Source organism: Thunnus thynnus, chromosome 4 (genome assembly GCF_963924715.1).
Source record: "Thunnus thynnus chromosome 4, fThuThy2.1, whole genome shotgun sequence".
NCBI lineage: Eukaryota > Metazoa > Chordata > Actinopteri > Scombriformes > Scombridae > Thunnus > Thunnus thynnus.
In genome coordinates this window covers 23,982,068-23,990,516 of record NC_089520.1, presented here as the reverse complement: position 1 = coordinate 23,990,516, position 8,449 = coordinate 23,982,068, and positions in this window count along the sequence as shown.

The window sequence follows — 8,449 nt, the reverse complement described above, 5'->3', positions numbered from 1 at the left end:
TGTTAAACATGGTCACAGTTCCAAAACCTGAGGAGCGTATGTAAAAATGCTGCCTTCAAGTCAAAAGCCCAGGCTTAACCTGCTCTGAACGCTTCTACTTCCTCCTTGTGATGACATCAGATTGTCTGCACATGCCCACAAATGGCCATCCATTCTTCCATTCTTCCATTTGTTGTCCACACACCTATTTCGGACTGGATTTTGTCTCAAATGTGTACGGATGTATTTGAGTTGACATTTTGAGTAAAGAATGAGAAAAATAAGTGAAATCCTACTACTACTGTTTGTTTATGAAGCCTCCGGAGCTGGTGGAAGTCTGCTGAGGGGCAGCTTCCAGGAACTAATCAATCAGATATGAGTGGGCTCTTCGGGAGGGGGGCCTTAAAGAGACAGGAGCTAAAACAGCCTGTTTCAGACAGAGGCTGAACTGAGGGGCAGTATAAAGAGCCAGTGTAAGATAAAAAAGGAGTTTTTTGAATTGTAAATCATGCAAAGATATTCCAGCAGACCCCCAGAATATAAATATATCTGGAAATGTGCATGTTATGTTACCTTTAAAACAAATCTCTCCACAGCCCTTATAGAGTACATTATAAGGGATTCGAATACCTGGAAGATAAAAAGATGCAGCAGATGAGGGTGGAGGAGAGATGGCTATTTTTATGGAAAGAGGAGGAGGAGAGAGAGCTTTGATGGTACACTCACACTGGAGTTTATTGATCTTATCAGTTGTTTGGAATAGTTTTGCCTCTAATTGCATTTCATTTTCCACAGATGTATGACCTGCATGGACCCTCTATGCAAGCTAAGAGTCTTATCGGTGAAAAAGCTGCAGTCTCTAAGAGAAGGGTTCCAAAAGACCTTATATCAAAGAAATACCTTACATTACTGCTTGTGACTTCATATTTCAAAAGTCTAATGAGCCTTTCGTCAGATATTTCCCAGATTAAGTCTTTAGATAGCTAGTATCCTCAGTTTTATTTCAGTTTTCTTTTATGGTGGCAAAAGTGATTAAATGACTTTATGTAGAAGGTGAATGTCTCTTTTTGGTTTGAAACTATGAAAGTTATATGTATTGTCTTCTATAGTTTTGGAGAAGGAGTGCAGTAAATCACTTACATCACTCATTTTTTCAATTCATTTTTTGGCATGGCATCAAGGTTTCAAAAACAACATCACCAAAGCATCAAAATACAATTTGTTCAAATATTTGGACAATACAAAATAACAATGATATGAACATTAACACAACATTAAGATTTATATATATTTATATATATTTGAGTAATTTTGAGAGGTCATAAACTCTTCAAAATCTGAAATTACAGAGTTGAACTTGTTAAAGTAAATGTTCCTTATTTCATTGAATGTTTTACAATGTAGAAAGAAGTGCCTCACCTGTCAAACAGTGACCACATAGTCTGTTTTCTTTTGGTTGCCACAATTTTTTGTGTTGTCCTTTTTCGATTGCCAGTTTTTGGTCACTGAGCCTATTCTTGATTTTCAGGGTAACTCTTTCATCAGGATAAATCATTTCTAGGGGGGAAACAACAGAGGAGCCCCAGGGGCACCCCTAATCCTGATGTATTCATCCAAGCCTGTCCTCTATGAACCACGTCGCCCCACTGAGGTCAAAGCACTGAGGTTGTTTGTGAGTATCCTCTATTATGAAGCTTCATCTCTAATGAGGCCCACTAAACTCAGTGCCCACTGAACCAAGACTCCCTCACCCTCTCATTTGCTTCACCTCTCTTTCTCTTGCCCTTCTTTTCTCTTCTTTTCTTACCCTCCCTCTGACAACACAAAGTAGCAGACGGACTAAAAGTAAACAATATTTCAGTAATTCCAGTATTTCAATAAGTTTTCCATAATTTATCCACTTCAAAGTAACAGTGAAATAATCAGGTGGCTGTTTGCCATGGGAAAATGGCCTTATTTATAGAAGGTATTGCAGTTACTTTTAAGTTTTAGCATAATCCACATTCAAGTAGCATTACTTATCCAGAAATTGTTTGTTGTGTCTAAGGCTCATAACCCTCTTAAATTAAACAAAGTGGCTGAAGCCAAATTGAATATACTTTGGAAAAATGACATACAAATTTATTTGATAAATGATTCAATCAAATAAGAATTTCAAGTTCAAAGAATAATCCTGGTATTGTAAGCCTATGAACAAACATTAAGTGAGGGATGTTACAGCAGACCAGTCACTGGCCTCTGTGTTTGAGTCATATGTTGCAAGTCAATCCGCTCATCCCTCCTACGCCCATCTCATGTCCCTCTCCACTTAAAACTGTCAGGTGAAGCAGAAAGGCTGTAAAAAAGGATATTGTAAAAAAAAAAAAAAAAAAAAAAAAAAAAAATCATTCTCAATTGGAAAAAGAAATCAAATGAAAGTAAGTAGTATCTTGTAGAATACTTTTTTGTTGTTGTTTTTGGTTGTCTGATACAAGCAGCTGGCCTCTGTCTTGTCAGACTGCAAGTGGTTCTAAGAAGGACCTGTTATCACCTCAGACAACATGTGTGTTATCTAATGCTTGTATTTTTTTCACTCCTTTTTTATTTGCCATCCCTCACCAGCATCATAAAACACTGATGCTGGGTGATTTATTTTGCCATTTACAGCCGATCACTGCCAGTAGGTGGAAAACACACGCAGATTTCCCTGTTTGCCCAGATATTGGATCAGAAATGTGACTGCTCATGTAATTTTAGAGACTTACGGCCTCAGACAGTGTACGGTGTCCACCTAGGCTGACGTCAAACATTAAAAGACCGCTGTGAAATATGACAGAAAGGCCAAGAGACAGTCAAGCAGCAGGAGAAAGTGAGAGTGGAGAAGGAAATGATGGATGGGGAGAGGGGGTGGGAAAGTATAGAGAGGTTAAGAGGGGATGAATAAAAATGATATTGTTATGTAAGGAAAGAGGTAGAGATGAGGTTGCATAGCAAACAAGAAGGAGTCTTGTAAACCTTAGAACAACTCAGTTTATTGTAGTATTTCCTCTTAATGTGTCCCTGCAGCTCTGTCCTAAAACTGAGGGTAAAAAAAACAAAAAACAAAAGTGAAGTGGGAACTGTTGATGGTATTTGTGACTGAGGTCTGTAATCCTATTACAGACAAATTAATTTCCTGTAATGCTTATTATGGATTTTCCAAGAGATTAATTTGTCCACATGGCAAATTATATTAGTGTAAAACCACAACTGCACGAGAGGCTTTGGCCTCAGTGACTTATGAGGACAAAAATCAAATCCAATGGCTTCAAGAACTGCTTTTATACACTTATGCATAAAATTCTTCATCACGCTAATCATGCATGTCCAGCTTCTCCGCTGTAATTCAAGCAAGATTATAATGTGAACCATTCATTTTTGTTACCTTAGTCTCAACTCTCAGTTAAACTTTTGCAAGAATGTAATTCTCATCTTAGGAAAACACAATGTTTAAACATTTGAATCTGAATTTGTACAACTATGGTGTGTCCTCAACAGCTAAAAAGCAACTCAGACTACAGTAAAATGATAGAAACATGAATTATGTTATACTCCTTTTGTCAACTACCTGCACCTTACAAAAGTGTTTTCTTACAGAAGGATATTACATTCATCTTAAAACAAATAAACAAAAGATTTTCTTGTAATTTTCTTGTTAAGTTATGAAGGATAGTTTTCATAATTTTGAGATCTTTTGAATCTCTTATTGCAAAGACTAATGATTACAAGTTTGATGAAGTTTGGTCTAATATTTTGATGTATATAATGGAAGAAACCTGACAGGAAGTAAATATTCTTACAATTTTTTAAAAATGAAAACATGCTACCCCATTTATGTTGTATTTGGTATTTATTGATACATTGTGCCCTCTTATTTTTTATTTTTGTCTCTACAGTTTATTGGGTTTTTTTCTTATTTTACTTGTCACTAATTCTACTAGCCCAGATTTATTTGACTGTGTTTTGTTCTGTTACTTTATTGATTTACTGTCATAAATGGTCTTGTGTTATTGTGTCATTATGTCTTGTATAAGATAGTGTAATAGATACTAAAAAATTTGAATTACAAAAAAAATGAATCCCCAGGGCAAACTAATTTGGTCACCAATGCAAGATAAAAAAACTACCACTACAACACTAACATATAAGACTAAGCCAATAAGTTATAAAGTGAAACAATAAATACAATTGATCAAATACTGTACTTACTTATCAATAAAATAAGCAATATATTTAAAACCAAAACTTTAAAATTTTAAAAGAATACATCCAATATAAAAGAGAACATGCAGGTATCACCTGTCATTCATAGGTTTCACAACTATGGGCGCATGAGGTCTTAAACACTCTGCCGAGCATCTGAACATCAACCAATCATTAAACACACTTTTTAGAATTTTTAGATTAGATTGTGTTTTTACCTTGAAATGTGTTCTTATGACTGTGAAATGTTTGTTCATTGACATGTGATATTTATTAAGTGCCCCTAAGGGAAAAATACAGTGAAAGTGCCCTTTAAGGTGCCCCCACCGTGGAACAAACATAAAATGCCCTCTGAGGTGCCCAAACAAAAGAGAAAAAATACCAAAGTTCTGTAATTACTGTCTTAGTTATGGGTAAATCAGGATGAAGGGCCCTATAGAGGGCCTCTACATGTGACAATCTGGAATTAAATGCCCTCATGGATGCCCTTTCAGTGGAAGAAAATGTGATAGTGCCTGTAAAGTACCCCCACAAGATGTAATGTAATGCCTTATGAGTTGCCGTTGTAATGGGGTGACCTGGAGGTTCTGTAAAGGTGCCCTCGTAGTGAAAAAAAAGTGGAAAAAGAGCCCTCATGGGTGCTCCGAGGTGTGAGAAAACATGATGCCATGATGAGCGCCCTTTCAAGAACAAAAAACATGGTGAAGTGCCCTTCCAGTGAAGAACATGAAATAAGCAAAATCCACATGTCTGGACTTCACCGTACTTGCAGACTTGCAGACTTTGCGGGCGAGTTCCTGGGAAGTCTGCGAGTGGTGAGTGAAATCTGTAATTCATCAAGCCCACAAGGGGCCTCAAGCAGACTTTCAGCAGACTTCCAGAGAGTCTGCTTGGGGTGCAGACCACCAGACTTCACTCGGAAAATTACCCATAATCTTGCAGCAATATAGGCTACAAAGTGATGATGTAAAAGAAAATAATAATACCGATTATTATTATCAATAATTAAAAAACAATAATCATCATAATAATATTAATAGGCTATGTAAAATATTTACTTATGATGACATTTGCTTTTTTCATTTTTGCTGTATAAATACATTGATGTAGTGAGTTATAATGTATAATGTAAGCTCATGGGCTAAACTAGACGGACAAAGGTGTTAAGCAGCTCATGTAAAGCAAAAATCTCATTCTCGCATTCTGACCAGGTTTGTTGAGAGTGAATCAGCAGAGCTGCACATATCAAAACTGTTGGGAGCTGTTCAGAAATATACTTTGAAATGAGTTGCAGGGTCAGGAATGTCAATTAATCTCCATGGAAAGACTGGAGGTTCTGAAGTCCCATCTCAGAGCACATCTTTATCCCTTTGCAGCCCAGCACCCTTGCAAACTTGACATGATGACAGTGAACTGGTCACAGTACATACAATTGAAGTCCAAAGTCCAAATTCAGCCATACTTTGCCCTATAAGATGCCCTTACGATGGAGTAAACTGGCCATTATGGTGGAATGTATCGTTCATGTAGGTTGACCATTAGGAAAATAAAGCATGATTAAAAACATGTTGTAGTTGTTGTAGCTGACATTATTCAATTCAATTGATTTTGGTACAGTACTGCTCTGTAGTTTGCTCAGTCACACCCACTTTACATTGTTCTGTTGTCTTTGGGTCAGTGCAGTCTACGCTAACAGTGACAACGGCATCAGTCCAGCAATCATTCTCCAAACTGAAGCTGATCAAGACCCGACTTTCCAACAAGACCCAACAACATTCTGCTGTTGTCCATTGAGAGGGACATCTCAACCAACTATAACAAGATGATTAACATTTACAAACTCATAGCCAAAATCATTCTCCTTTAATTCCACCAATCCTGCTTCTCGCTTCCCTGACAAGACTGCTCAAAACAGCTTATTCTCAAAATGTTAATAGTTCCATGTTTTTACTACAGACGTGTTTAAGAAATAAACATCTAAATGTCATCCATTCCCTGTATTTAATTAGAGATTTTATAATAATGTTTAAAATGTTTAAAAATTGAATCCTTTTTGATACAGAAGTGTTGTTTTACTTATACTCTCAATCTAAAAAATGTTCATCTTAATGAGGATATAGCCTTTTTACTAAACATGCATCATTGTTCTCTGTTTATGGGGGCCCTTTGAATGTATCAGGCGCCCTTTATATTTTTTCGCCCATGCCCCTCAGACAGCCAGAGTCCACCACTGCTCATAATGATATTAATACACGACATATTTTATATATATATATATATTGTCATCTTTCAGGTGAATTACCACATACAGTATGTAAAAATCTAAGATTCTCAGTGCAGCGAAAGTCTTCCACTCACTGGCTACATATTAGAAATGACTGAGGAGCCGTTATTCATGCAGCCACATCTCCCTGACTGGTCGTCAACTCACTTAAGCTCCTGCCAGTGTACAATATATGATTTAATTTCCACAGTCCCCCAGAGGCAGTGTAGTATCTTGAATAAAGTAGGGATCATACAGACAGAGGCGTAATCCTGCCATCTCCTCTCTGTGAAGAACAGATCAATATGTCATGGAGCAGTCAGATGGAAGCTGCAGGATACATGAGGTCTGAGGCACTAATGACATAGCATTCATTTTTTTCAGCTGACATGAGTGTTTGGGGTACAATCAGATAGAAAACATCCCCAGAGATATCATGTTTGTATCAAATTGAACCTGTAAAAATGATAAATTAAAAATTTTGGCAATAGAATTTGGTCCATTTCAGGATCAGTAACAGTGGCATTAATGTCGAAATAAGATATTTCATCATGACGTCAGAGACAAGTTTGCCAGATTCTTTTGAAACATTGAGGAATTTTTCAATATCTGTTCCAGCTTGTCAAGGGTGCTGAATCCTCCACCCAGTAACTGTCTGGAGAAAACTGATAGCTTCAGTTAGGCTGTAAAAACTTTGAAACAACCAGACATTAGTTTGGGCCAACATTAGCTGCAGCAGCTGGCTACTTGACATTTCAGAGACAAGTCTTCATGTAAAAGTTCATCCTGACACACATGATGAGAGCTAAAGCATCCTTGTGTGGCTATATCTTAAAATTACAGGCTGGTGGGCATCTATGCACAGCATGAGAGTGCCAATTTGTTGATAATTTAATTCCAAAAGTGATACATAAAATCTGCCTTGTTGGCTCAATCTGGCACTATTTCAATGTCTTACTGACTGATTTAAATTTGGGTCATTAGGGGTGGGGCAAAATAAGCATTTGTGCAATCCATCATGGTATGGTCTCTCGTGATATATTATAGATGCATTGGCACCAGTAGCAGTGGTCATTTGAACTGTTGTTGTTTGTCAGTTTAAAGGAATGGTAGAAAAGCGCTTGTTCACTTTCTTGCCAAGAACAGAATAAATACCCTATAAGTATGCTAAATATGAAGCAACCACCAGCAGCCGGCTGGAAAAGGGGGAAACAGCTAACCTGGCTCTGTCCAAAGGTTTAAAAAAATCAACCAGCTCAACTCTAGAGCTCACTCAATGACGTTTTAAATCTCATTGTTCAATCAGTACAGTAACAGAAATATAAAAACAGCAAGTTGTTGTTTTACAGGGATTTATGTGCTGGAGTATTTGATGGCAGAGAGCCTGGAGTCTCAACTAATTGTCTGGCAAGAAAGCACATAAATGTATTTTCCAAAATGTCAAACTGTTTCTATAAGGCTGTTTGACATTTAAATGATGACACATTTGTTTGTGTGTGTGTGTGTGTGTGTGTGTGTGTGTGTGTTAAATAGGTGAAACTCCATGTGCTGTGGCATTAACTGCCTCCTCTCACTAGTCTACCAAACTAAAAAATCTTTTTATGCAGGAAATAGAGAAATGACTCATTCCTGCTTTGCGAAAGACTGTGTTCCCATTTTGTTATTGAAATTGTCATCAGATATAAATTGACCATAAAGCTGAATTCATTCTTTGTTTTCATAAACTATGCAATTTTTATATACACAGAATATCCAATAGATAAAATCACAGACTGAGCTATTAGAAAGGACCACAAGAAAACAGAGTACAGGCTCCCTGCAGGCCACCCTGAAGAGATGAATACTGCTACCCTGGAGTGAAAGAAAAGTCAATAGATGTCCAAAAAACCTGTGCATCTGACAAACAAGTCTGACTTGCAAAAATAAACTGGAGGCAACAGAGCACAACACTGATGTACAAGTAAGGTGACAAGTGCACACACACTG